This window comes from Monodelphis domestica, chromosome 4 (assembly GCF_027887165.1).
Source record: "Monodelphis domestica isolate mMonDom1 chromosome 4, mMonDom1.pri, whole genome shotgun sequence".
NCBI classification, from domain to species: Eukaryota; Metazoa; Chordata; class Mammalia; order Didelphimorphia; family Didelphidae; genus Monodelphis; species Monodelphis domestica.
In genome coordinates this window covers 162,087,335-162,110,712 of record NC_077230.1, presented here as the reverse complement: position 1 = coordinate 162,110,712, position 23,378 = coordinate 162,087,335, and the positions used below count along the sequence as shown (strand labels likewise).

Below are 23,378 nucleotides of genomic sequence, written 5' to 3'. Positions count from 1 at the left end.
AGTTCAAATCTATACCCAGGATATCCAGTTTTATTTCCAGAAACTTAAATTGACTTATTACGATGTAGTGAATGTATAAATTAGTTCCAGTAGTTAAACTGAAACATTTCCCTACAGACTCAATTAGATTCATTAATCTGCTGTGTAGACCTGTAAACGGTCCATTGTTCTTTCCCCCCCAAAATGTCAAAAACTATTTCTCTAACTATAAAATATTTCCTACAAAAACTGTTTTAAATGGTCAGAATTATTGGATATTAGAAACCCAGAACCACAAATTATCTTATCGTCCTTCTTCTTTTCTGAAGAAAAATAGGGTCCAGCCCTTGCCAAGTAATTTAGTGGGGTTGGTGGCTGGATTCTGTGTTCTATCAAACTGAAAATGTCCTGGAACAAAAAAAAAATAAAAGGTCTTTTTTTCCCTTGTCCCAGTGGATAAATCAGCTGACTCAGGGCCTGTTACATGTATTTTTAACCTCACCTCACATTTTATTTTACAATTTTGTTTACATTCCGTCCCTTGGGCGGGAGTAGGGCTGCCTACTTGTCCCATGTGATGCTCTTGGTAGGCAAAAAAACAAAACACGCAACCCTTTAATGAATTCTGAAGCAGCTCATTTCCAGTGGTCTTACCTGTGTCTTACCTTTCTCCAAATGCCACTGTTCATGTGGAAGGAAGCCAGAGGGGAAGGTGAGCTATAGAGCGATTACATAGCTTAAAACAAGATGCTTTAAAAAAATAAAAAAGCTAGTGTTGCAGTTTTTTGAGCACTATTGTATTGATTGATGAAGGTGGCTGCTGCTATTTACTGATTTTTTCTGTTCCTGTGATTTATTAAACATTATTTTTTGTTTGAAAAAGCACAGCAACTATTTGTTTTGACAGATTTTTTAAATGGCTCAGATTTAATAATCTTCTCCATGGTGTGCTCTGTTTTCAGGACAAAATCTGTTGTTTTAAATCCTGGTTAAGTGAGATAAGAATACAAGGTTGAGAAAAACTTCAACAGTCATTTTCAGGTACACTAAGGCCCAAATTATCCTCTCTCCCATATTCCTTCCATATATGACAAAAGTAACTCTTCAGTGGTCCTTGGTGTCTTCACTTCTGAGTCTTCTTTGCAAACAACAATTGTCCTTAGAGAAACCACCTTCTGCAATTATAATCATTGGAAAAAGTAGAAGATATAATCAAAGGCCCTAGGTTCAAATCTTACCTCTTATGCTTACTACATATGTGACTTTGGGCAAGCTTTTTGGAGTTGACTTTATCTGTAAAATGAAGGGGTTGGACCATCAAGGTCATTAGAGTCAATTGAATGCAATAATATCCTTTTTACAAATTGAGGAAACTAAGGCACAGAGAACTCAAGTGATTTCCTCAACGTCAATGGGTGTCTAAGACTGGATTTGAATGTCAGGCTTCCTCACTCCAAAAATCAGTATTCTATAAGATCCCTTCTCACTCCAGATCTGTGCTCATTAGCTCGTTTGTTTTTATTCTGAAAGTCTTTATGTGGTGGTCGTTAGTACTATTAGACTTCATACAACAAGCAAATCTCAATGAGGTGGGCACTGATGTCTCTGGTCCACTCTTTGGTAGAGCCAATCCTCATTGATCATCTGTGTGCATTATCGGTAGCTCTTGCTCTTTGTCTTATCCTTGATTTTCAAAAAGTATATCTTATTTCTCATGAATAATAATAGTAAATGATCAAAATAAAGGAATTGCACTGTCAATTTCATTCATTCAATCAATCAACAAATATTTCTTAACCACTTAGTAGTCCAGGCATTGTGCAGAATGCTGGGGAAATGTGAATTAAATTAAATAATCCATACTTTCAGGGACCTTACATTGTTTTTCAAGTTTTTATTTATTTATTTAGAATTTTCTGTCACAGTCACTTCCCAATGTATCCCAGCTCCATGGAAGAATCTTTACAAGGAAGGAGAGAAGTAAGCAAAATTAAGTGACAGCATAAATGCATCAGGAAGTATATGTAGTTTTCCGTATATGTCTTTTAGCAAGAGAAAGTATGTTTTACCATGCATTTTCTGAACCTGCTAAGGTCTGTCAAAGGATAGAGGATTCATCCTGCAGTCAGGACAACTTGAGTTGAAATATAGCCTCAGATATTTACTTGTTATGTGATGCTAGGCAAAGTCTCTGCCCCCATTTCCTCAATTGTTGATTGGGCATAATAATAGCATTGATCTCTGTAGGATTGTTGTGGCTATCAAATGAGATAATATTTGTAGAGTACTTAGCACAGTGCCTAGCATAGTATGCACTTAAAAATGTTCCTTCCCCTTCCCCTTTTCAATCAGGACTGGTTATCACATCTAGTTAAGAAGATTTTAAAAATTATTTTCATCTATATTTTTTATCAATGCATAAGGTTCTTCTGATTCTGCTTTATGCACTCTAAATCAGTTCATATAATCAATCAGTAAGTATTGATTAAACTCCTCCAATGTGCTAAGGAATATAGGTCCAAAGAATGAAACAGTCTCTGTTTTCAATGAGCTCTCATCCCAACAAGAGACAATGATGAGAGACAGCGTAAATATAAAGTTAATAAATACATACCCTAATAAAACACAAAATAGCTAAATACAAGATAATTTAGGAGGGAGATTACTAGCAATATGGATATCAGGAAAGACTTAATTCATGCAACCGGTGATGACTGAGCTGCATCATTGAGGAGAACTTCTAAAAGGCTGAGCTTAAGGAAGGAATGCATTCTAGTTAAAGGGAATGACCAGTGCAAAGGCCTCAAGAGAAGCAAATGAGTATCATATATAAGAAACACAGGTTATAAAGGCCAATTTGGAAACAACAAAGAGTGAGGCCGGGTAAATAATGCCCATAAAACAGGAAAGGAAGGGCAGATCCAGATGGTAGGGGTGTTTAAAAGTTAAACAGAGACACTCCATACACCTACAACAGTAAAGATATTCCATTGAATTTAAGAAAACCTAAACAGTGGTGTTGCAATTTAGAGTTGGAAACACACTGGTTTTATAAAATTTATGAGCAGGGTAAAGAATAAGCTCATTCCACCTTCTTTATTGTTCAGAAAATTTGGAATAACTAGAAGAATATCCATAGGTTTTACTCTGTGAAATGGCCAATCCAGATGACTTGTCCCGTTGCATCTTAACCTATTCATGGAGATCAGGAGATCCAGGTAACCTCTTACTGTAATTGCTTGACTTTTCATTACAAGACATTAAAAAAATATCTTGGAATAATGTGTTCTTGGGTCTGTTCCAACTTAACACAGTGTCCTCTTCTAGTAATTTATAATCCAGATAGTGTTGCATTGATATTTTGGTGCAATGACAATTATTTTATATAAGGGAAACAGGGAGTATTTGGAACCCAGAGAGGTGCCAGAGAGAGCCTCCCAGAAGAGAGAAAATTCACAACAAGTAAGGTATATTCAAGAGAAGACCTGGGACCTGAGAGAGGAATCACCTTCAAAGATGGCTATAGGAAGTAAGCTACCTTGGATGGTAAAAGATGATGAGGAAAAAAAAACAACTCTTGGATATCACTTTAAGGTTTGCACAGCACTTTACATTTTGTTTTGTTTCCTATAGCAGTCCTGTGAGGTAGGTTTTACTTATGCCCATTTTACAGATGGGGAAATTGAGACCGAAAAGTCAACTTACTTGTCTAATTCTAGTCACACAGCTAGTGAGTTTCTGAGGAAAGATTTAAAATCAAGTTTTCCTGACTCATAACTTTCTGATAAGAAACTAAATAAAACCAATGATGACTATGGGCAAGCTTTCAAATACTTCTTCTGTCATCCAGCACATAAAGCCCCAGGACACTACAAAGTCTTCTCAATGGAATTCATATCTAAATCCAAATCCAGTTATACTGGAAAATTATGGTGTTCAAAAATATAAACTGCCCAGTTTATGACCTGTAATCAGAAGAATAGCCCAAAGATCAAGTCCACCAAGAGGTGTCCTAGGTAGACAATAAACTTGGCTTTAGGTGAATAGGATATGGATGGAGAATAATTTGGATTGAATTTCTGAAATTGCATTGGTGCTTTAATGATCTCTCATTACTCACATCCACAAAAGTCCACCATTCAAATGAGTGCATTATTATGATGGTTACATATGACTGAAAATCATCAAGTAGGATAATGTTGGAAGAATAAGAATTTCAGGGAATCAAGTTAAACAGAAAGATATATAGTTGAATATGAGTACACAGCAGCATATTACCAATGCTGATTTGTACAAAGAGAAGCATAAAGAATATCAAGAATGCTATAAATGGGGTAGTGGGGAAGCTCGGTGGATTGAGTGCCAGGCCCAGAGAAGGGAGGTCCTGGGTTCAAATCTGATCTCAGATACTTCATAGCTGTGTGACCCTGGGCAAGTCACTTAACCCCCCCTTGCCTAGCCCTCATCACTCTTTTGTCTTAGAACCAATACATAAAATTGATTCTAAGGCACAACAAAAGAGTTTTTATTTTTTTTTAAAGAATACATATAAGTGAAAAAGAAAACAGACTCATCATACCTCAAGAATGAGAAATTGCAGATGGAAAACATGAGTGCTACATTGCCTAACAGACATCTCAAAAAACAAACAGAGAAACTCTATTGCATATTTGGTAGATTTTCTAAAGGATTTAGGGAAACACTGGAAATTAAGAGTACAGGAGAAACTCTAAATGAACACTATAATGCAAACTCCAACAACAGGGAAATGGGTTCGAGTCAAGAACACATGTGATAACCAGTGGAATCATGCGTCGGCTATGGGAGAGGGAAAGGCGGGGGGGGGGGGAGGGGAGGGGAGGAAAAGAAAACGATCTTTGTTTCCAGTGAACAATGTATGAAAACGACCAAATAAAATAATATTAAAATTTAAAAAAAAAAATAAGCACATGAAGAAGTGTTCTACATCTCTTATAATCAGAGAGATGCAAATCAAAACAACTCTGAGGTATCACCTCACACCTAGCAGATTGTTCAACATGACAGCAAAGGAAAGTAATGAATGCTGGAGGGTGTGTGGCAAAGTAGGGACATTAATTCATTGCTGGTGAAGTTGTGAATTCATCCAACCATTCTGGAGGGCAATTTGGAACTATGCCCGAAGGACGATAAAAGACTGTCTGCCCTTTGATCCAGCCATAGCACTGCTGGGTTTGTACCCCAAAGAGATAATAAGGAAAAAGACTTGTACAAGGATATTCATAGCTGCGCTCTTTGTGGTGGCCAAAAATTGGAAAATGAGGGGATGCCCTTCAATTGGGGAATGGCTGAACAAACTGTGGTATATGTTGGTGATGGAATACTATTGTGCTAAAAGGAATAATAAAGTGGAGAAGTTCCATGGAGACTGGAACAACCTCCAGAAAGTGATGCAGAGCGAAAGGAGCAGAACCAGGAGAACATTGTACACAGAGACTGATACACTGTGGTATAATCGAACGTAATGGACTTCTCCATTAGTGGCGGTGTAATGTCCCTGAACAACTTGCAGGGATCCAGGAGAAAAAAACACCATTCATAAGCAAAGGATAAACTATGGGAGTGGAAACACCGAGAAAAAGCAACTGCCTGAATACAGAGGTTGAGGGGACATGACAGAGGATAGACTCTAAATGAAGACTCTAATGCAAATACTATCAACAAAGGAATGGGTTCAAATCAAGAAAACATCTAATGCCCAGTGGACTTACGCATCGGCTATGGGGGGTGGGGGGGGGAGGAAAAGAAAATGATCTATGTCTTTAACGAATAATGCTTGGAAATGATCAAATAAAATACATTAATAAAAAAAAAAAAGAGTACAGGAGAAGACACTAGTATCATAGGTAGAAGGAATATCCACAAGACTAATATCCCAGATCCATCGATTGTTTTCTCCTTCAGAGGTTGTCTTTTAAGTGTAATTGTTGAATCAAAATTTTGTTGCTTGTTAAAAGAGTATCTGGAATCAGTAGATATAGGAAAAGAAAGATATTTTGTAGGATAAGAGGCTCTTCACCAGAAATCACCCCATGTAGGCAGGTCCACATTTTAATTACACATATGAGGGTATATGTGACTAAATATGAAATACGTGAAGAAGAATGAAAGAAAGTAGGATGATTTGAGCTAAGACATCATGATCTCAAGTTTTTCATTCCATGACACTTCTCTGTTTTACACCAAGTGAGAAAAAACTTAGAAAAACATTGAAGTGTCCGTGTTGTGAGAAGTTGAAATAAATGATGTTTGTTGCTCAGCCACTTTCAGGAGATTATATTCTTAACTGAGACATGGTTGATATTTGCTACACAGAAAAAGAGACTGAACAGAAATTTGGATAATTGTATACTCTGATTCAAAAAGTAGCTGGCAAAGAAAAATGTAGTTGATGGGATGACATTGAAACTCCATTCTCTTTTCTTTATTGAGAACATTGATATTGAGAACACCGATAGATCACAGTGAAGGTGGAAGACCACTACTTTTTAAAGAGAAGTATTATAGACAGATTATTATTGGCCTTCAAACTTAAAAAGCTATTTTAAGAAGAGCACTGATCAGCTTTCTTCCATCTGAGCAGAGTAGAACTACAGAAAATAGGATCTGATTGCAATTAGAGAAATTCAGGTTACACAGAACTCTCTATAAGTAAGACTGATTAAGTGCTTCAATTAGCAACCAATAGATCTCATGAAGTGCCATCTTAATAGATCTTTAAGAATCATATAAACTGAGGTCTTTCTTGGAAAGAAAATCTAAAATCAATAAATCCCAGGCTAAACTATCAATTTTGGGATTTTGTAATTCTATTCCAAACACAAAATATAGAGCAAATTTCCTCTCTTCATTTTTACAATTTTAATTTAAATTTTTATGATTTCTTCTTCCACTTTTCTTCCTCAGATGGTTTGATGTGGATATACAAGAAAGATAATTATTAGACATCTAAATCACAGGGCACAGAGAATGAGGAAGCTTTGATTTTTTCCTCATTTGGGAACTTGTCTATCATATGGGAACATGAGCTGTGAAAACTAGACTGTAAAGTCCTTCACTGAATTAATTGTAAGCTCCTTGAGGTCAAAAAACACCCCTTGCATTTCTTTATAGCATTTTTTACCTAACATAGTACCTTGAAAATAACTGGTGGGTAATTCATATTTGTTGATGATCTATAGAGAAAAAAGATTCAAGAAAATACATTTTAAGACAAATGTATGCTTGTGTTCAAAAGATATATGAAATAAATTAGCAAAAGGACAAGGGAAAATCTCATTTGCAAAATACTTAAATTAAATAGAACTTAATTAAAATATAGCTATAATAATGTAGTGATAAAAGGGACTAAGTACTAGTTAACAATTAAGTATGTAAGTAAAATATCTGATATTTCTTACTCTGAGTGGAGATGATCAAACTTTTTTTTTTAATCCTTAACTTCTGTCTTAGAATGGATATCCTTTGAGCTACCTATCTGGTCCCAAAATTTCCTTTAATTTATTAGTTATTTCATTTATCAAGCATTTACTTTCCAGCAAGAAATAATCTGTTTCTGCTCTGGGCAGCTGTCCCACTTGGGACTTCTTTTTTTTGCACCAACATCATATTCTGCCTAGTTTCATGTGTATTTACTGGCATGTTTTAATCTTCATTAAAAGGCTACTATAAACTCCTTGAGGGTAGGGATTATGTGTTATCTCACTTTTGAATGCAGATCTCCCCTGTACCCCATGTCTTACAGGAAATACTCATTTAATAAATGAATGAAATTATTTAGCTAAAATTGAAAATTAATACTATATACCATGATGTTTAGCACATTTTGTCAAAATAAATGCCAGTGACACACTTTTTAATATATGAAAGTTCCAGGTACAAAAAGTGATTAATTTCAGTGTCATTTTAATGAATCTATTGATTTGCACTTCGTCTTTTTTCTAGATGTTCTTTAGAAAATAAAGAAGTAAGAAAATATAGCAAAGCATACAAAAATATGCTTTAAAATACATTTTAAAATAATCTTTTTGGAGGCATAAAACCATTTGCATAGCCAAGCTAACATCTCAACAGTGCTGTGTATTTTGTGAATGATCAACTCTTTAATTAGCCAATTATCATTGCAAATGGCAAAAGGGACAAAAATCTCAAACTGTTAGTGGTTTAAAATAGAATTCCACATCTATACATACGAAAGGAGAGTTTCAAGTAGGATAAGAATCTGGTAATCAGAATGAAATTGTTTTTAAACCTTTTTCTGAGATAAAAATAATATTTTACAATATGGTAATGCTGCCTTTCCCTGTTTGAATAATGACAGCAATTTTTGGACATCTGCATGACTATTAAAAAGCAGTATGTGTTCCATTTATGAAATAATATAGTCAGAGTAGATATAGAATAACAAGAGTCAGAAAACCAGGAAGTACACAAATTATCCTGGGTGAAACTTTTTCAGTTAATTCATATGTGAAGTCAGGAAGAGTTGCTGAACTTGATAAATTTATCAAATAATACAGTCACTTTAGATAGAAAATAATAAGAGTTAGAAATTCAGAATGTACACAAATTATCTGGGAAAAGACTATTTCAGGTATTTTATTCATAAAATGAAGTCCATATAAATTATAGTCAATGTTAGAGCCCTGGAATGATGCACAGCTTTAATGCCTTGCCTTCCAGTTGGGTAACATGGCTACCCTCTGAGATGGAAGCTAACAGAAATCATCATAGAAAAGAGTAGATTGATCATTTGTAGGGAAAAAAAAGCCTGTTTGGTTATCCATTGTAGATATGTTGCCAAGAAAGATTAAGATGTCTCTAATGTGCCTTAAGGATGACACCAGTTTTACTGTGTCTAACATGAGATAACAGAAATCTTGAAAATTGTAGCATTCTAATGACAGCTAATGACAAAGGGATTAGAGATCAGTATATAATTTAAAAGGGGGGGGGGCATTAGAGTATGGATATGTCATTATTTTTCTAGCCAGGATTGAGTTTCTCTAATTCTAGACAACTAATTCTAGTTACTTAGACAGAAATATCTTTGGAGCAGAGAGGGGCATTTCATCAGACTATGATACTTTGATAGAAATTTCCCTTAAAGAGAATCAAACCTACCTTATTCTACTCCCATGCTCACCAAGTAGACTTCTAATCTCTATACAATCTAATGTCATTAATGAATGTATTTCAGAAGGAAGTAGCACCTATGTGGCACACCAATCCCTCTTTATATACTAGTTATAGATCCCATCCTAAATTCTTTTATTGGAATTTTGGTTAATGGGTCAGCATTTTAAAATTTAATTTTAATTCATCTTTTAATTTCATCTAATTAATCCAAATAATTTTAAATATAATAAGAGGAATCAATAACAAAATATACATTCATTATTAGGTTATTAGAGAAATATGAGTTTGTAATCTGTATCAACAATGGTATCTTCCAAAACAATGCAATTATAGACCTATCAAAGTATTGGAATATTTTTATTATTAATTAATTATTATTCCCCTCACTGCCCATGATGGCATTTTTGTACCTAATAGTGCCCAAGAAATATACGTTGAATGAGTATATGTATTATGGCTAGAAAGGGCTTCAAAAAATCTTTTCATCCATGTTCCTGTTTTGTTACTCTGGCATTGATTTTGCATTCAACATATCACTCAGCCATATCTAGCAACTTTGTGACTGAGGTAAACAGCATGAAAGTGCTCTCAGTTGGTTGTGTGCAAAAGGAAGGAAGAGAATCTTTTATGGGGGGACTCTGAGACATGAAGGTCACTCCTGAGACAGAGATCCCCACATTGTTCCCAAATGGTAGCTTCTTGTTTTAACTATTCATGCTTACAATATGTTAAGCTATTTTCTATTCTACTAAAGGACAGCTAGTGCACACACACACACACACACACACACACACACACACACACACACACACACTGTCCTCCAACTTCAGTGCTCTGGAGAAGGATCCCAGTCATCCTACCCTAGTTACAGCTCCTCCTGAAATATATCTTTCTGTGAACTTGGAGCTCTGCTCCCTCCTTTGGCATTCCTCTCATATATTTAGTTGGAGGAGCATGGAGGGAAATGTGAATTTTAGTTCATGAAAAAGAAGAGAAGCATTAAGGCACAGTGGCAATAGTGGAAGAGGGGAAGAGAGAGAAAAGAAAGAAGAGAGAAGGGGAGGGGAGAAGAGAAAGCAGAAAGGATGGGATAGAGGAGAGGAAAGGAGAGGAGAGAAGAAGAGAGGAGAGATAGGAAAGATATTGTGCCTTTGGTTCTGAGTTAAAGTTCTGACACATAATAGCTGTGTAGTAAATTACTTTCTCTATGCTTTAGGCAACTCTCTTAAGTCTATAAGATTGCTCAGAGATGCTGAAGAGCCTTGATAGAGGAAATTGCTCCCCAGAAATTTCCTGCCTGAGAGAAATCACAGGCTCATTATTCATGTCCCTATGAAAAAGAAGAGCAATAGAAACCCTTCTAATTAAGCCTGGAAGATGACACCCTGGGGAAGACTTTCCCCTCCTCTTCCACCACACTTCCCCTGCCTACTTGTGCCCCAGATCTGTTTCAATGATAGTACTTTTAGGATTTTCTAGTCATCAGATATTAGAAAGCTTAGAAAATTAATTCTACAAAATAGTCATTCTTACTCAAGAGAGAACTATTTAGTAGAAACCTCAGAGTACATGTACTGAAGGAGACATTATTAAAAAACAAACATATAAAACCAGTATAAATTGATACCTCTCTTACACATGGACTAACTAGGAAATGCCAAGTTTAGTACAAACCTATTTAATATCAAAACTAATTCCTTTAAAATAAAAATGAGATTCTCAAAATTATCCTGAATATACAAAATGCACAATTATTCCTGGAAAGAAGATGACAATGGGTTAGCAATAAAAAACAGTCATAAGGTTAGGAGGGACTGCCCTATATATCAGAACATGTGTATTTAGTAACTCCTAACACACAGAGAAGAAAAAAGATGGAAGGGAAGGACTAGCTTACTGGTCACTCCTCCATCTTTCAGAAGAATGGTATTCTATTCATCTTTGCCTGAAGAGAAGCCCAATGATTTTCACAGCTCCATCCTTTAGAAGAGCAGAAAGACAAAAAAATCCAACAACTTCATAAAGTATCAATAAGCTGACTTTTAGAGTTTTCTTCAAAGGTAATTTATTGTTACTAGCTCTAATGACTTGTAAGTAGCATTAGATACTGAAAAGTACATTGCTTTTCCTCTACAAGGAGAATGAGACCCCATCATGCAATAAAAGATGAGTTCATTCAATGATATTAATTAGGAAAATAGGATCAAAGGTGAAATAAAAACTTCAATAAGTTTACAAATGCTTCTCTTCTGCTATATTCTGTTCCCTTTTTTAAAACCAAAGAAGTTTTTCACGAAGGATTTTCAGAATTTGTTTTCTCTATTGATTTATTTCTAGTCTTAACTCTGGGAGTAAAGTCCATCCATTTAAGCTCTTGCATTCTAGTGGGCAAAGTGTAGCATCTCTTGTTTCTTTGAATTATACTCCTTGGCTTTGTACTTTTCATTTTCAACAAAAAAATTAGCTGGTCCAACTCAATCTCATTTGAAACCAGGAAAGAATCAAATGTTATTTTCCCTCCTATTTTGTTACAATGGATTTGGCTACCCTTTTCATGGAATGTTTTTCTGGCTCACTTGGAGTCTGTGTGGGGAATTTCCACAAAGAGAGGCTGGCAGTGTGATATAATAGTAAAAACACTGATTTCTAAGTTTAAAAGACCTTGGTTCAAATCTGGACTCTGCCAACTATATATGTGTAACCTTGGATAAAATATTTTACCTCTCTGGGTTTCAAATTTCTCATTTTAACAAAATATCTATGTTTGTGGGCAAGTACAGAATGAAATAATGTTTTGCATTTATATGACCAGTGGGTGAGAGTGTCTTATAAATTATTAGACTGAGATAGCTCTTGAAATATAAAAGTTCTGCAGAGTTTGCTAAATGCAATATGGCAGGATAGACACATAGCACACCATTATTTCTTTCATTTACACCCAAAATGATTACAAAAGGAGAAAAAAAAAACTTGAACACAGTCACAGTAACTTGAATCATTGCACAGTGTTGTTGTGTGTTTTTTTCATGCCTTTTTCTGCCTACTTAATTCCGGAAGAAAGTGAGCATTCACAAGCTAAGGCCTTCTGCCTTGCCGAGTCTGCTTAAAAGTTACAAAGGGAAGATTGTAGAAGAAGAATTTGCACGAAATAATCTGGAAAATATTTGAGATAAACCAGGATTTAGTCAGCTCTGACCTCCCCCCAAGTTTGGAATACAGGAGCAGTAGACTAGTGTCAAGATGTCCTGGGAAATTATAGTCTCCCTGAAAAGATACAGAACTGCTAAGAGATGGGACCAAAGTCCTGGTATTCTCTAACTAGCCAGTCTAGAAAGGGATTCCACTGATAAGTGAAGGGGAAATAAAATAGTCTCAAAAAGTACCCAGGAAAAGAATATGTTCAAATGCTGCAGAGATGTCAAGAACAATTAGGATTGAGGAACAGTCATTACATTTTTCACATACGAGATAATTGTGAAGACAGCTAGGTGGTTTAGGATTGAGAGCCAGGCCAGGAGATGGGAGGTCCTGGGTTCAAATATGGCCTTAGGCACATCCTAGTTGTGTCATAGTATTATTTCTAAGCTGGAAAGAGTTTTTAAAAGAGGTAATTAGTCACTCTGGAGAGCAGTTTCAGGTGAGAATGAAAAGGGGAGGAAAGAGGACTCTCAGAAAATGGCCTGAATTTTTTTCTTTGAAGTATGAGTCGAGTTTCTCTGTTGAGAAGATTAGGAGAGTTGGTCATCTTGAGGAAATGTGAAAAAGTCAGGAATAACTACAGTGGTGATTAGGATAACAAACCGATTAAGGAGGTATAAAGGTATTGTTCTGATGCAGTTAGGGTCCATTTGAAATTATATAACAGTAATTTATAGCAGTACCAGTTTTGTAATTTTCTCTACCTTTATTCAGCAGCATATGAATAAGAATAAAAGATGCAGATCATGGAAATAATCCAGGTTTGGGTTTGGAAAAGTGGGATCAGTGAGCAAAGGGGGGGGGGGGATTTGAGCGAAGAGGACAGTGTAGAAAGAGGTCAAGACAGGAAAGAGAGAATTTAGCCAATACATGGGTGAAAGCTTGGGAAAGAACTGAAAGTTGGAGGGATTTATGTGTTTTGTTATAACTGTGCATTCAGAATTAATGGCGGGTGTATGCTCATTAAATTCCATTTTAGGCCACTCTTTCCATGAAGATAAGACCCATATTGTTTTGAAAAATGACTTGCATAAACTGAACTCATCTCTGTAGTTTTCACATTTAAGCAGTATCTCTATCATGGAATCCTCCTTCCAATATCTACGTCACTCAGTCTAGTAGCACTGGCAGAACTCTCGGCTATCTTCTGTCTCTCTCTGTGCTTCTGTGTCTTTATCTCTTTCCTTCTCTCTCCTTCCACCCACTCCATTCCTTAATTCCAATATCTAGTCTCTTCACTTACCAGATTTAAGCTCCATATCTGACTAAAGTAATTCTAGATAAATTAAATAAGATGAATTTAATCTAGTTGGCTGATGACAAACCCAGCAAAAAATAAAAGACTTTATAGTGTTGTCTCTAAGGAGGCTGCAGTGGACCTGTGGGTGTGATTTTAGGAAGGCACAAATGAAAAATCAATGCGAAAAAAACTCATTTTCACTTTTTGAACTGACAGGATTTGAATGTTCCTAATTTCCTGACTCAATTTTCTATCTTCCTCTGCCTCCCTCCCACTTCCACCTACCTCTACTACTTCTATTTCTGAATTTTATGTCTAAATTGAATGCAAAGTGCAACAGAGCTAAAATAAATAAATAATTCCATAATATAAGAACATTAAGAATTTAGGACAAGACCTTTGAAATATAATGTATGGACTTTCTACCTTTTTTCTTTTTTTCATCTGTATAGGGATACTCCCCCTATCAATGAAGATAAGTCCCAATTGGCCACTTAGAGTTTTCCAGAGTTGAGAAGTCAAGATACTTGCCTGGGTGACATAATTAATGTGGCTTCAAGATGGGCTTTGAAACCAAGACTCTCTGACTGTAAAACTAGATCTCTAGCCATTTTTTATAATCATGCTATTTTTTTTAAACCTTCAATTCACAATAATTTCTTCTCTCCATTGTACTTCTAATTCTATGATATGTGCCACCAACCTTCACTGATTTCCAACTTCCTTTTTTGGATTATCTTCCCTTATTAAAATGTAAATTAACATAACTACTGTCCTTTTGCTTGTATTGGTATTCTCACTGCTTAGCAAAGTGACTGGTACATACTCAAAATATGCATGTTACATACCAAACTACCTACCTAATAAAAAAAAATACTTTTATTAACCACACACACATAATATCTCTTAACGTAGCCCAAGATTAGTTCTTTTGGCTTTCCACATCACATTATTGACTAATGTTGAATTTGTAGTCCACTAAGACTCCTAGATCTTTTACAAATGGACTCTTGTTAGCTTTGTCTCTCTCACCTAGTAATTCTGAAACTGATTTTTAAAAAATTCAAGTATATATATGGATATATACATACATATATTTTATCCTTATTACATTTCATCTTCAATTTTGTTTAGTATTCTATCCTGCCAATCTCTTTGCAAAGCCCAGCTCTGCATCAGCTTTTCCTTCCTGGTTTTGACCTCTGCAAATTGGGTATTTAAGTCTTCAATATCTTTATTTAAAACAATGACAAAATAATTTAAGCAACAGAAGGGCCAACCACATATTCTTAGGGCACTCCACTTAAATCCCCCTTCCAAGATAATATTATAGGATTATAATACTGGGTCTTAGGATCATACAGTCTTACAATCTGTGAAAACACTAGTGATTTTGCCCAACTCCTTTATTTTACAGATGAAGAAGCTGAGGTTCACATTCTCAGGAGCAGAAGTCCTGTCTTTAAATTTAGATTTTCTAGTCTAAAGTCTTCATAAGGAAAACTTCCTCACCTTGGCATTTAATTTAAATTCAAAGCAATTAATGAACTAAACTTTAAGAATATGAGAGATACCTCTGTATACTGCATTTGTGTATAGAAATATGTATATATATATGTATATATATATATATATATATATATATATATATATATATAGAGAGAGAGAGAGAGAGAGAGAGAGATACACTAAGAAACTCAATTTCCCAATCTAAAAAAGATGTATTATCTCACAGGGTTGTTATGAGGACCATCTAAGGTATATGGAAATTTGTTTGAGAACCTTAAAGTATCTGAAAATGCCAACTATCATCTTCATGATTATATTATCTCTTTCACATGGTTGCTTTTATGGAAGTGCTTCGTAAGCCTCTAAGCACTTCATAAATGCCACAGTTGTTGTTACCAGATGTTACAGGGTCCAGCTCATGGACAATGAAGGGGATCCAGGGCTGAATCAATGGAAATATACAAGACTACATTTAGGGAATTCTGCTCTACTTTTATTGCTCACATGCAGCTCCCTGCTCCAAAGTCTATCAGTTAATAGTAATAGTCTCCTGCTGATGCAATATGACTACAAATCACAAAAAGCTGATTTCAGATTAATCACAATAGCAGATTACTTCAGAGGCATGTATAGAGGGTGTAAATACCCTATGCTCTGTTAGCAATAAAAATCTACTTATAGGTGGTAAAATAGAAAAAGTAAGAGAATGTCAGATGAGAATTCAAATGTTGTTGGCACCACAGAGTTTTAAAAAATCTAGAGGAAGGCTTCCAATTATTTGAGGGGAGATTGTCTTTAGAGGCTTTTATGGAAGAATATCAAAAACAATAGTTAAGAACGAGAAAGCAAGGATCAAGAAAATGGAATTCCCATGACAATAAGATGATAGTTCTACTGTAGGCAGAGAATAAACTAGTTTTGTGATCTTGGGGAAGTCATAGCCTAATTGGGATTCATTTTATTTTGTTTGTAAAATTAAAGAAGTCCCTTCAAAATTGAAGAAAAAAATTGTTTTAGAGATCCCTAGTACTTTTACAAAACTAAAAATACTTTCTGATGTAATCTATTTCATGAATGTTTGAAAAGGACTATTCTGGTTCTTTATAAACTGCAGAAAAGATCAATAACCTTAGTGACATCTAAAAAGAATATATAGTGTCTTAATTTCTCCTATTCCTCCAGCAGCTCATTCTCCTTTATATTTGCTCTTCAGCAAATTATTGGCTTATGATTTTTATTGTTGTTTAGTTGTTTTGGTTATGTTCAACTCTTCATGAACCCATTTAGGGTTTTCTTGGCAAAGATATTGGAATGGTTTGCTATTCCCTTCTCTTTCTCTAGATCATTCTTTAGATGAGAAAACTGAGGCAACCAGGGTTAAGTGACTTGCCCAGGGTCACACAGTTAGTAATCATCTGAGGCCAGATGTCAACTCACAAAGATAGTTCTTGATTCCAGGTCCTACACTCCATCTAGCTATCCAGGGTTGTGATAGGGATATCCAAACTGATCATTCTGATATGTTCCCTCTAGATGCCACCTTCTATGAGGAAACTCCATTTAAAAAGGATAAAGAGGGAAACCATTTCTTTCTGAATAAGGGATACATAAATAACCAATCTGTAACATTCAACCACTGACTTCTTCTTTACTTTACCCACTCAACACAGGGCTCAATTTAATACCTAATTATTGCCAATGTTCACTGCCTCCATGAGATGCCCTAAACATCATACATATAAATAGATAGAATTTTAGTTCAAACCGAAATTACTCTGTCATCATTCACTGTGGCAAGTTTATCAATAGTCCCATTTCAGAGCTGTTTTTCAACATCAGTAGTTTAAATGTCTCTAAGCAAAAGTTAACTAACTGTCCAGACCTATTATTGGAGCCCATAGCAAACATTCAGGGGCCCAGTTTTAGTTTCTTCATGACATTCTGTTATTTTTTTTTAAAAGAAAACCTCAAAATGGCTTATGAGAGTCCTCAGCAAGGTTTTTGCTTATGAAATCACTCTCACTAAATCACACTTGGGTTACAGGATTTTGTGTGAAATAACTCACAAATAAACTGATGACAGCTCCCTTAAGCTCCATACTGGCTCAAATCAAATCATTTCAGATAACAGTCTAGGGAAGATATATTTAGGTTTGCATAATGCCTGGAATGTGCAAAAAGACAGGGAGGATGTGCCTAAGCTTGGTGCAGAGAGATTGAGATTCCCTAAACTCACCTCAATAGAATGGGGACAGAGCAGGACAGGACTATATTTTCCACATAATTATTTCAGGGGTTTGTGTCATTGAACCTCTTTAGTAGACACGGACATATTCCTTTGTAATGCCCTCAGACCATAATCAGGGGATCCTTAAAATCACTTGGAAGTTCTTTTTTATCATTATTCTTTCTTTCTGTCTTAGAATTGATACTGAGTATCAGTTCTAAGGCAGAAGAGTGGTAAGGACTAGGGCAAGTGCATTTAAATAATTTACCCAAGGTCACAAATCTAGAAGTATCTGAGGACCCATATGAACCCAGGACAGTGTCCAGGTTTGATACTCTATCCATTGAGCTATCTAGGTTCCCCACCTAGATATTTTGTTTAAAGATCATCTATCAATCCAGGATACTTTGAGAGGGAATTGTCTGAGAAAAGTGGTATCATACAAATTATAATCACCCCAAAGGGAAATATCAAAGGGAAAGAGAAATAAAATATACAAATGATGTTATTTCAAAGGATCAGAATCATTTCTTTGGAGCTAGACTTTTTCAGGTCATCTAATCTAACTTCCTTATTTTATATGAAACTCAGGGAAAAAAGTTAACTCAAGGTTACCTAAATAGTCAAAAGGTAGAGCCAGAATTTTATCTCAGACCCTGTCTTTCCCCACTCGAAAAAAAGCTAACAAAATACTTGGAGTTGTCTCTGTGGAGTAATGAGGGTCATTCAGTGCAATGGGATGGTAGACTCAAACATTTAGCACTCTAAAAGACCTTGGAGGTCATCTAGTTCCACCTTCTCATATGTCCCTAACTAATTTTAAAGATAAGTCTCTTGGGAAAAGTTCCTTCTAATCTATATTTCACACCTGCAAATAGGCAACTCTGGCATGGTATTGAATTTCCTGGTTGTTGGAGGTCAATTTATTCCACCATTGGAGTTGTTTTACTTAATTGATCTTCAAGTTCCTCAAGGTTGAAGACACCTGCATATAAGGCTAATCACCTGAAACCTAAGGATACAGCTGTATAATGGTATCCTTTGCTTTAATCTGTTAGGTAGCATCCATATAGCACTTGGAGGCATATAGGGTGTGACTGGTGCTTCCATGCATGCACTGTACTATCAAAGCAATGGAGGCTGATAATGTTCCTTGAAGGTGGGGGAAGGAAACACCACATCTGAAACAGGATATGATGAAGAAAAGGGTTGGGAGAACCCCCCCCCCCATCTTTTCAAATAAGAAGCCTTCCTTAAGCATTCTATTCCTCTCTGATTTTTTCCACTTCTGAAATCTGATAGCACAGACTCTAATCAAAAATGCCCATTTTGGCAATTACCTATCATCATGATCTTTGTATGAACCTGTGTCTAACTGGGTATAGAGAACTCTTTCTGTCAAAACTTCCTCTATCCATGCAGATTAACAACTACTCCCATGTTGGCGAACCTTGACACATTTGCCAGAGGGAGCTGCTTCCCTCTCCCTCTCCATGTGTGCCTGAGGATATTTCTCACATGCCCACATGCCCCTCTGCCCAGCAGCCCAGTGGGAAATCTTCCTCCCTCTCCTGTCTGGGGAAAGAGAGTGAATAACATGCAGCATGAGTGTTTTAGTTTGAACACTTGGTCTCTACAAGGTTCACCATCACTGAACTACTCGGTAACATTTAGTCATAGAATATTGCTTAGTCACTGAAAGGTTATATCCAATAAATCCAAGCAAATATTTACCAAACACTTACTATATGGTAGGTACTGGGGATACAATTAATAAGAAAAAAGGTAGACTCTGCCCTCAAAGAACCAACAAGCAAAACTGAGGGAGGGAATTAGTTACCTGGAGCAAGGAAATCTCATTCTGTCAAGTTAAAACCAGACAACAGCAAATGCAAAATGGAGTAACCTGAAAGGTCTGGTTAAATGGCTTGTTCATGGTCATACAGATAGAACATGTCAGACACATGATTTGAATTCATATTTTCCTGTCTCCAGTCTGGTCCTTTATGCATGCAAGTAGCAACAACTATAATGACCATTACCACAACTGACTTTTTGGTAGCACTTTGGAGTTTGCAAAGCACTTTACATATATTGTATATTTGATCCTATAAAGTAGGTACTAAAAGTCTTGTCACTCCTATTTTACTGATAAGAAAAGTAAGACCAACAAAGACCATATTAGAATAGAGATCATTTAAATACTATATTATTTGTTATTTAAATATTCCTAAATCTATTTCTTTTGATGGCCAGGAGGACTATAACATACTTACTTCTTCATTGCCAACAGCACATTATATTTTGCTGTTGTTTTAGTTGTTCAGTCATTTCAGTTATGTCCAATTTTTCATGACCCCATTTTAGGTTTTCCTGGCAAACATATTGGAGTGGTTTGACATTTATTTCTCCAGCTCATTTTACAGATGAGAAAACTGAGGCAGACACAGTTAAGTGTGACTTGCCAGGAGTCACAATTTATTAAGTGTCTGAAGCCAGGATTGGAGTCAGGAAGACTCATTTTCCTAACTCCAGACCCAGTACTCTCTCCTCCGACCCACCTAGATGCTCAAGCTCATCTTGTGGAGCTATGTAGATAAATAATAAGTCAGTCTTTCTAGTGGACAGTGTCCACTTTGAACTCAGGAAAAAGTACTTCATTCCCTCTAAGTGAAACATACTAATTATTCGGGTATGGACATATAGTAAACAGTAAATCTTATTCTCATATGATGATCAATAGACCAGCAGCTTTTCTCCATTGGTGGAAGAAGTACTAGTAATACTGGTAATTCTCCATATGGGTGAATTCACAGAACTAGACTAAGATGACAATGTAAATATATGTGAAACAATAGATTTATGCTGCTCCATAACATGTGCCTATCCCTACTTTGTTCATGTTGGTTTGGTTAAATGTTATATTTTAATTCTTTTCTTTCCCCTGCCCCCTAAGGGAGGAGGAAGAATAATTAATCAGTCATCATGTGTGACTTAAGTGGCACAGTTGATAGAGCACTAGACTTGGAGCCAAGAAGATCTGAGTTTAAATCTGACCTTATGCACTTATTAACTATGTGACCTGGTCAAGTTACTTAACTTCTATTTCCCTCAGTTTCCTCAATTTTAAAATGGGGGTAATAATAGCATCTGCCTCACAGGATAGTTGTAAGGCTCAAATGGTGCTTGAAATATAGTAGGACATATACACACACATTCCTTCCTCAGTAGCTGAAATTTATATATATATATATATATATATATATATACTTTTTAACCTCCCTATCTCCTCTCCTTTTTTCCTTCCTCCTCTTTCCTTCCTCCTCCCCCCTTTCTCTTTCTCCCTCATGTCTCCAGACTAGAATATTCTAGTAACCAGAGATTTATCACTTATATGACTATAAAATTCAGGGAAATGAAGTTTGTGGTAAAAATATCTAAAATACAATCTTATCATGTTCTTAAAGGACATTTTTATGGAGAGGAAAACTGGTATAGCAATAAAAGGGTCCCTGCAGTTTGGGACAGACACCAAAGTCTCTGCCATCCAAGTAGCTTGGAAATCTGGAACAATGCATTACACTATTGAAGTTCTCTTGTTCCCTGAAACAATGTTTGCTTGATCTGTGTTCCAGCAATTACAGATTACACAGCTGTTTACTTCAACTATGTGCTGTAGCACAGATTAAACAGAAAAAAGAAAGCCTAATATAATTCTCAACCTTCCTTGCCTGTCACTGCTCTAGAGTAGCTCATAGTAAGCATTGCTGGTGTAAACATAAAAACATGAAGTTCATCCAAGAAAGTTGTTAGTGTTTTTCTTAATTCTGAAAAAGGGCATGGTTTATCTATCTTTAAGGAGGAGGTTTTCTTTAAGAAAAAAAGTAGATTAACATTGTCAAATTCTCATAAAATAAAATTTTTTTCTCATAATAAAGCTTTAAAAAAATTCAAGGCTTTTACGTTCCAGTTCTTAATAATGAACCAATAGTCTTTTATTTACCTTACTCATTGCCTGGTACTAAATTAAATATTTTGGCCAACATAGTAACTCCTTCCAATTATTCGGTTGACAGTCATCCCAACTTTTGTCTTGTTATTAGACTTTGATAACTTTGGAAAAGCTCCTGAGTCTGACAGTTTTGCACAACTCTATCTCACTAAAATCGAATTCATGTGCAAGCCAAGATGTCACTCAGAATGATGTCATTGGTCTCCTTCAAAAATGTAGAACAAACAGCAACAAGATTGGTAGTGGATAGAGAACAAAATTTGAAGTCAAATTCTCCCTTGGAAGCTTAGAATTGACCCTGACCAAGTGACTTGATCTCTTTCAGTCTCTATAAAATAAGGATAATTATAGTAGCTACCTGGAAGGGTTGCTACAATACTCAGATAATATATGTAAAGCATTTTTGAAACCTGAAGTGCTAAATTAGTCTAATTGTCTAAATTAGTGATTTCATCATGGACAGAATCTCTAAAATTCTAAGCAGGTGGAAGATGCCAAGAAAGAAAAATATGGATTGACCAAAGTTTATTAAAAGAGAAAATGATCTTTAAGTAAAAAGGCAGGCAGTAGGTATTTGTTTTTTATGAGCAATAATACAGAAAACCTGGAAAGAATCAAGGGAGGTAAAGGGGCCAAAGAAGCAAATCAGACAAAAGGGAGTACTGAGAGAGCAGAATGCAGGAATTGAGAGCAGATATTGAGTTAGAATCTGAAAATGCCAATAAAGGGGGCACAACTGTGTTTTCAAAAGCCTTTTCAAAGATATGCTGGGAGAAACTTAACCAATAAAGTCAGAGGAAAAAGAACAACTGGGGACCAGAATTTTCAGTTAATGACTGATTTGTTGAAAAAAATAGTAGGAGGAGCAGGAAGGAGAGAGGTGAATGTGAATCACTGGACTTACATGAGGGTGTATTGAGAGTGTGGAAAGTAGAGAGAGATGCCCTTAAGATTTGTCTATGGATGGAGAGTAGAAGTCCTTGAACGGTAATGGGGAGAGAAAGAAAAATACAAAGTAAGATTTGGATGAGTTCGATGAGGTTCTTCTGTGTTCTGGAATGCTACTCAATCTCTCCCCTTTCTGTCTCCATCCCCAATCCTGCAGAAGATGACACTAGTATTGGAGAGCTGTGATGAGAAAACAAAGTATGATTCTGTATCTGAATAGCAAAATTCTCAGCTCTCTTCCTGGGGAGAGAGAGGGATGAAGTGTGGTGAGGGGTACACGATAGGATTGTGAATTAACTAGCCACAACAGTAGGAAGGGGAAATACTAAAAGGCTTAATAAATGAGAAATTCAAAGGGGAAAAATTCTAGTTATTAAGACAAGAACTAAATTAGAGTAATTATGAGAACACACCAGGAAAATCACTTTTTTTTTTTACAATCAGAGGACTTGGTTTTTGATTTTCTGATTCCTGCTTCTGTTATATACTAGTTGTATGACGTTAGGAAAGTAATTTATTTTGTTTTGCCTGATCTGACTGTTTATAAAATGATCGATTCTGTCATACAGAAAATAAAATATAAAATATCAATTAGTATTATTTAGTAAATTTAACACACTGAGATCCAAGAGTTAGTCATTCAGGAGTATGTTAGAAAGAGCACTAAGAAAATTCAAGTGTCTTTTTCACAGGGATAAACTTTAAAGTTATTCCTAATTAGTATCAATTTAAGTTAGCAATAGTATCCTTTTAGGATATAGATTTAATTAGTCAAGGGAATGAAAGAATTGCAAAAAAATTAGAAACTTTACATTCTTATAAAACACAAGTTTAAAGTAACCTTTCCAAATTGGGTTGGGAAAATAGGTTGAAGAATTACTTGCTTGTTTGTTGAGGAATCTCACAATGGGGCAAAAAAAGAATTTTAAGTCTGACTGCTAAATTAATTAAAATTATTCTCATTATGAATCAGTCTCTGAGTGTGTAGGTTATACAGTGCCAGTATGGAGAAAACAAAGTCTCTGTTTATGGGAAATGTGTTAAATCAAGGGACCGATATTTGCAGTTTTCTCAAATCAGAGAAAGCT

General features: G+C 35.6%; 1 long non-coding RNA gene across 1 annotated transcript in view; it reads left to right on the top strand.

Moving 5' to 3' along the window:
* Nucleotides 1-23,378, top strand: part of LOC103101905 (uncharacterized) — a 71,088-nt gene that overhangs the window by 34,867 nt on the left and 12,843 nt on the right. The window lies entirely within an intron of this gene.